Source organism: Neofelis nebulosa, chromosome 9 (assembly GCF_028018385.1).
Source record: "Neofelis nebulosa isolate mNeoNeb1 chromosome 9, mNeoNeb1.pri, whole genome shotgun sequence".
Lineage (NCBI taxonomy): Eukaryota > Metazoa > Chordata > Mammalia > Carnivora > Felidae > Neofelis > Neofelis nebulosa.
In genome coordinates this window covers 136,420,134-136,427,435 of record NC_080790.1, presented here as the reverse complement: position 1 = coordinate 136,427,435, position 7,302 = coordinate 136,420,134, and the positions used below count along the sequence as shown (strand labels likewise).

Below are 7,302 nucleotides of genomic sequence, written 5' to 3'. Positions count from 1 at the left end.
ACCACAGCCCCAAACATCATGCCCCCGGATGCAGCATCCCCAGCAGGAAAAAGAGGGCAGAGCCCAAGGGCCTTCTCCCCCAAAGCTTCAGTCTTTTTATTTAGGAAGAAAAGCACTCCCAGATGCACCCCAGTAGAATTTTTCCTTTCTCCTCATCTAAAAGTGGATCACATAACCACCCCTCGTTACAAAGGAGGCTAGGAAAGCAAGTGTTTGACAAAGTAGAAAAGAATCATCATGGCTGGCTGCGACCAAACGCGACCCACTCCCTGGGACAAGTCAGGTTCTGCACCCACAACCTTAGGCCCATCGCTCACCTGTTGATCTATTTCTAATGAACACATGTCGTGGGTACCATTGTCTTCTAATGTACGCAGGAGGGATAAAGAAGGTCAGAGAACTTGAGTGGCCAGTGAGTAAGCGGCTGAGCTGAGACTTGGGTCCAGTCACCATGACTTCAAAACCCGCTTTTTTTTTTTTTTTTTTTTTTTTTTTATTAAACCCCTAATACCCTATTTTTTGTCTTAGCGAGGGGAGGACATGGAGGGACCGCGGATGGCTGGGCGGTTGCTGATGTACCAGGCTGGCCGCATTGCCAAGACCCTCGGGAACCTCGCCTGGGCACCTGGGGGTCTCCCTCTCGTTCGGCCTGGGTCCCCAGCTCCACGTTCCCTGCCTTCCTGGGAGGCTGTCACGCATGCTTCCTGCTGTTTGAAGGAGGGAGACTCCGTTCCGTCCGTTCCATGAGTCAGAGGGTCCATAGCTCGCCCTGAGCATCAGAGGTGGGGCGGACCCTCAGAGATGCTCTTGTCCACAGGGCCAGCAGGGATGGACGGTGTGCATCAGGAGGGGAAGGGAGATGTCAGAATCACTCCGGGTCCCGTTGGGGCTGAGTTCTGATGGTCCTGATGGGACTGTACTCCGGGAGCCCCGGTCACCGTCAGGGCAGGCAAAACGTGACGGGGACACGGCTAGGCTCTGGGGGATGTGTCCTTCTGTTCCGCCAGCCCAGGAAGAGAGGCCCCCGCACCAGCTTTGGAGATCCGAGTTTGAGGATCCACTCCTCACCAATCGAGTGACCGTGGGCAAATCCTTTCCCATCCTGCGCCTGTCGGATGGGGAGGATCACAGCGGAACTGCCTTATCGGGAAGCTGCAGGATTGAAGGAACGGGTACGTGAAGAGCTGTCTGCAGCGTAAGTTATGCCATTCAGAAATTTACCACCGTCACCACCGCGGCTAAATGTTTCCTGCGGTTGGTCTTAGGTTAGACGAATCACGCAATCAATCACCCAAAGCTTTTCCTCCCCTGCCCCTGCCTTCTCTCCCTTCTGTGCTCTGAATCTGCTCTTCCAGCCACTCCTGTGGGTGGTGGTATTTGTCTCTCCTGGGAGGCTGTGCTGGCCATGGCCAGCACAACAGCCCAGATGCTAGAATCCTCCAGAATCTTCCAGAATCCCAGCCCCCCAGCTCACTTGTGGGTGGACCTTGAGCAAGATGCTTTCCTTCTCCACACACCTCGATGTTCTTTCCTCCTAAGAGGGCAGGATATTTGCCGGAGGGGTGATTTGGAGAATGGACCGTGGTCACGCCTGAGAGCCCCTCCCCGAGCCCACATGTCACTGGGTCTCCATGATGGTCCGTCTTCTCCCGTCCTGGGAGCTCCTTCTCCCCCGTTCCACCACAGGTGAGATTGGGTCCAACCATCTCTGTGAGACACGACCGAGGGGCTGACAAAATGAACAAGCAGGTCTGGGAGAGGACACTGGGGTGGTGAGTTTCTTGTTTATTTTAAAGTGTATTTATTTATTTTGAGAGAGTAAGTGGGGGAGGGGCAGAGAGAGGGGGAGAGAGAGAATCCCAAGCAGCCTCCTCACTGTTCGCGCAGAGCCCCATTCGGAACTCGAACTCACGAACCGTGAGATCGCAACCTGAGCTGAAATCAAGAGTTGGACGCTTAACTGACCGAGCCCCCCCCCAGGCGCCCTGGTCAGTTTTTAATAAACAGAGGCAGAGGGGAGCTGCACACAGGAGGCCAGAGGGGAAGGCCATGACGTTGAGGGAGTTACTTCCCGAAGTTGTTAACCCACCAGGAAGTAGCTGTTTCCCTGAGGTTCCCGGCATTCTGCAGGCCTGGTCTGGGGGACCGGGATCTGGGGCGGAGCCGGGGGAGAGCGGGGGCTTGTCTTCTGCACCCCACCCGAGGGACGTGTCCTGGAGCCTGCTGAGTGGGCGGATCGGGCTCAGGAGGAAGGGAGGAGACAGTGATGGCAGGATGCGGGTTCCTCGCAGTCCTCGGGGCCATCTACCCCAAAGTTCTGCCCCCCCCCCCCCCGTGAAATCACCCACCTGCCGGCCCAGGGACGATCGCCTCACCCCCCGAGCCCGCCTGGCATTTATTCTGTACCCTCCACCCTGACCCCTCACGAGGCTGGACGCAGAAATTGCTTGTTGGATGATTTTGTGTGTTTTTTTGGCCCAAGACACTTTTTACACAGGTGTTAACATGCTGGCAAGAAATTCTTGGAGGGAGGACCAATTTTTGTTCGTCCTGCCACATCGCCCCCAAGAATCTTACAGGCATCTGGAGCTGTGTCGTCCCACATGGTAACCTGTTTAAATGTAAGCAGAAGTGAAATTAAATTTAAAATTCTCTCCCTAGGGGTGCCTGGGTGGCTCAGTCTGTTGAGCGTCTGACTTTGGCTCGTGATTTCTCAGTTCGTGAGTTCGAGCCCCACATTGGGCTTTGCATTGAGAGTGTGGAGCCTGCTTGGGATTCTCTCTCTCTCTCCCCCCAAAATAAATGAATATTAAAAAAAAAACTTTTTAAAATTCTCTTCCTAGCCACACTGGCCACATCAAAGGCACTCCGTGGCCACATGTGACGAGTGGCTGTTGAACTGAATGGTATAAAGACATGTCCCTGATCACAGAAGGTTCTCTTGGGCAGCACTGGACTTGAAAGCCTTGGGGTTTTTTGTTTTTTTTTAATTATATGTTTTATTGGTGTTTTTTTGTAACAAAAGTAACAGCTCTTTGTCACAAAGCACTTACAACATACAGAATACCACGAAGGCACAAAGAGGGACCCACGCGGGCTGTCTGCTCAGCGACATACTGAATCACTGAGCGACCTTCCTGACACGCGTTCTGTCGCTCAGTCCCTGAACGTCCCTGAGGAGGGGCAAGGAAGGGGAGGAAGAAATGAACAGACAACACTTGAAAACTTCTGCTCCGTTTGAAGGATTTGGGGTTGTTGTTGGGTTTTTTTTTAACATTTATTTATTTTTGAGAGACTGAGAGGCAGACCATGAACGGGGGAGGGGCAGAGAGAAAGGGAGACACAGAATCCGAAGCAGTTCCAGGCTCTGAGCTGTCAGCACAGAGCCCAACACGGGGCTCGAACCCGTGAACCGTAAGATCATGACCTGAGCCAAAGTCAGGCACTTAACCGACTGAGCCATCCAGGTGCCCCTCTATTTTTTTTTTTAAAGCTTATTTATTTATTTTGAGAGAGAGAGAGACAGAATGCAAGGGGGGGAGGGGCAGAGAGAGAGGGAGACACGGAATCCGAAGCAGGTTCCAGGCTCTGAGCTGTCAGCACAGAGCCCGACACGGGGCTCGAACCCACAGACCAGGAGATCATGGCCTGAGCCGAAGTCGGATGCTCCACCGACTGAGCCACCCAGGCGCCCACCCCTCCATTTGAGGGATTTTGTAAAGGGCAGCCAGCTCACAGGCAACCTGGGGAATGTAGTTCCCAGGGGTGGACATGGGGACACGGGGACAGTCACCAATGGCCTGTGCTGTCGACTGAAGTGTCCCCCCCCACAATTCATACGAGGCCCTAACCCCAATGTGACTATCTTGGGGGGTAATTAAGATCAAATGAGGTCATAAGTGGGGGTTCCTAATCCAGGAAGACCAGTGGTCTCGGTAAGAGGGGACAGACGGCTCTCTGTTCCGACTCTTCTGGCTGCAAGCCGGGGAGAACCCTCGCCAGACCCCACGACGCCGGCACCCGGACTGTCTCAGGCTCCCAGCCTCTAGAAGGGCCCAGAGGTATGTCTTTCTGTCGTGTGAAGCTCCCCTCGTTCTGTGGTCTCTTGTGACGGCGGCCCAGGCTCGCCAAGACATTCTGCAGTTCTGGAAACACATCTCCACAAACTGGCCTTGCTGAACCAGAGACGTCCCCTCCATAATCCCCAGGACTTGTGGGTGTAGCTGTCGCTTGACACGGTGGGAGCGCTCTGCAGATGGGGCTAAGTGAACGACGATGAGGTCATCCGGGTGGGGCCTAACGGTGATCACCAGGGTGTTCGTGAGAGGAACGGGGCTGGGGGCGGGGGATGGAGGGCCAGTGCCAGAGCAGAGGTCAGCGCTGGCTCTGAAGACAGAGGAAGGGGCCCCAGCAGCCCCTCGAAGCTGGGAAAGGCAGGGAGAGTGGAGCCTCCAGAAGCAAGGCAGACCCACCAACACCTTGGTTCCTGGCCAGTGAGACCCATTTCAGACTTCTGACCTCCGGAACTGTAAGGCCGTAAGTCTGTGCTGTTTCAAGCTGCTAAGTGTGGGTGATGGGTTACAGCACCGTAGGAAGCGCCCGCCCCGGGAAGTCCGTGATGGGCAGGTGCACGCACCTCACTGAGTGTGGTCCTTTCCGGCCAGGCCGTTCATCTCCGTGTTTGATGCTCATTTGCTCAGTGAACAGACAGCTCAGTGTCTGGTCCTCCCGGCGCACCTGGCGGCGGGGGTGGCCGAGTGGCTAAGAGGGCAGACTTGAAAGGCAGGCAGTCCCGGGTGTCCCCAGCGGCCGGCTGTGTGGCCTTGAGCAAGCTACTTGCCCTCTCTGGCGCTTAGCCTTTCCTGCCCCCCACGCGGCTGTGAGGGCAGGCGTTCTCTCCTCGGCGGGTGTTCCTTCATCGCCTGTCCCGCGCCAGGCACCCGGGTGCTGGGGAGACTGTGACAATTCCAGGAGCCAAGCTCCTGACCTTTGTGGAGCCCACGCTCCGGCGGGTTCAGGGGTAGAATGTCGTACCGGACCAGGTACGTAGCAGGTGTGGGGGCGATGTTGCCCACGACTTCCTCCCGGGAGGGATCACGGAGGGTTCGGTGTCTCACCCAAGTTGACGTGAGTGGGTACAGGCGGGACCTGGAATCCGGGTTTCATGCCCCAGGCCGGGGAGTGGGCTGGGGTGCAGTGCCGCAGGAAGGACTTTGTCCCCGCGTCTAGCGCAGTTCAGCTTCTAGGCTCTGTTTCTTTCGAAGGCACTAAAGTGCGGACAATCCCCGAAGGGTGTTGGGCTCTGAGAGCCCTGCTGGGGGCTGTGTGGCCGGCAAGACCTTGGAGGCCCGTGGGCCTCGTTCCCCGACTCAGCCTGGGGTTCCCAGGAAATGGCCTGCCTATGCTTCCCTCCCTCCCCACGGGCCACATTGCCAGGCCTCGGGACTTTTGGGAAATCACTGGAGATATTCCAAGAACAAGAGGAAGCCTTGCGTCTCCCAGGCCCCCGATGGGCCTGGCTCCCAGCAGCAGAGAGGCAAGAAGCCAAAAGCCTGGGGTCATCCTCAGGACCAGAGGCTTTGTGGGGAAACAGGACGATTCACTGGGGGCCAAGGGCCAAAGCTGGGCCTTACGTGTGTTTGCTTTGGCCAACTCCGTTCGTGAAGTCAGAAAAGAAAGGACATTGCTCCTCAGTGTCTAGCTTCCTTTGAAGACGGAATGGGGATGGGATAGGACCTTTCTCCCTGGAGCTGCCCTCCAGGCCCCCAGGCCCCAAGGTCCCCGGGGGACTCTTCCCTCCTTTACGTGACCTCACTGGCGGTCGGCTTTGGTTCTCATTCCCAATTGTTTTGCCTCCGGGGACGTCTGCCAGAGTCTGGAGATTTTCAGTCTTTACAGATGGAGGGGCTGGGGCCGCTACTGGCAACCAGGGGGTTGAGGTGGGGACCCCGCAAGGTCCAGGGTGGCCCCACAGCAGAGAGCGATCCCGCTCCAGTGCCCGTGACGCCACAGGCAAACCCTGAGGGAAGGAGACCGGTCTTACTTTGCATTCCCCCAAAAGCAGAGCCTGAGGCAAGGCTCGGTACGGATTGTTTTGTAAAGGTCATCTCAGAAGCAGAGAGGAGTGAACGACTGAGGCGAAAGAAAAGAGAGCAAAGACAAGGGTAGTTGCCCAGCTGGGTCTGCTGTCTGCAGGGCTCCGGCCAACTGGGACCCTCGGGGCCAGAGAAACGTGCTCAGAGCCCGCCACGCGGGAGCAGAGCGCACGGGCATTGACCACCAGCTCCTCTCCGCTGGTCGCATCGGGGCTTCACCGGCTCACCGTGAACCGGGAGCCTAGCAGCGGGTGGCCTTGATCACGGAGAACCCCACTCCCTGGCCACCTGCCCTGCCAGCGTGAAAACCCCCTGTGGCCCACGGCACTCCAGCCCGGGACATCATGGCCACGTCAGGGAAGAGATGATGAACGCAGCCCCCCCCACCCCGCCCCCAACCTCACCTCTGCTTTTCCATGAACTCGGAGACTACCCCGTGCCCTCCTCCCTCCTGCCAAATCCTAACTCAGAAACCCACTGTACTTGAATCTTCCAACCAAGCAAAAACCATGTGAAAGGGAAGAAGGCATCGCAGCCCTGGCCTCCCATACTGGGGGACCCTCAGGCGTGTGGCCCTGGGAACTCGCCGAGCTTCTTTAACTGCAAAATTCGGCCTTTGCTGACCTTGAGTCCAAGCAGGTAAAGAGCACGCCATTTCACAAACTGACCTCTCAAGTGCAGACAAGGGAGAATAATGTTCCGAAGGCTGGACGATCTCACGACTCTCTGTTGAGAGGAATCCAGAGGTTCTCACGGTCTGCCTGTGCTCCCCCTCCGCCTCCTGGCCTGGCAGTGATAGGGTGGAGCCATGCTTCCTGGGTCAGAGGGACCCTGGTCCCCAGGGACGCCGGGGACAGGCCATCTTTCTGGTGCGCCAGGAAGGCGTTTCAGCACATCACCCACAAGGCAGGGCCCCCAGCATCCTGGAGCCTCGAGGAGCCGAGAACCAGTCCAGGGAGGCCGAAGGAAGAGGCCTCTCAGCCCACAAAGGCCAGCCCGCTCTTTACTAGGAAATACTCCAAGCCCTGTCCCCACGGCCCCCTCCTTCCACCGCTCCCCCAAGGTCATCTGTGACAGAATTAAAAAGGAACCCAGTGCTGAGGCGACCCGACTCATAAATGTGTGGAGACAACGAGACAGCCATTTGGAAAGAAGATAAAATTAATCCATTTCTCATCCCGAACACCAGAGTAACTCCACGTGGGTC

At 56.9% G+C, this 7,302-nt stretch overlaps 1 long non-coding RNA gene across 1 annotated transcript; it reads right to left on the bottom strand.

The window, feature by feature from the left end:
• Positions 1–2,443: 2,443 nt before the first annotated feature.
• On the bottom strand, positions 2,444–7,062 carry LOC131486276 (uncharacterized). The gene is made up of 2 exons (XR_009249283.1): positions 6,720–7,062; positions 2,444–2,611 (listed from the first exon to the last, which is right to left on the bottom strand). It is a non-coding gene; the product is annotated as an uncharacterized LOC131486276 (long non-coding RNA).
• Between the last annotated feature and the right edge of the window lie 240 nt (positions 7,063–7,302).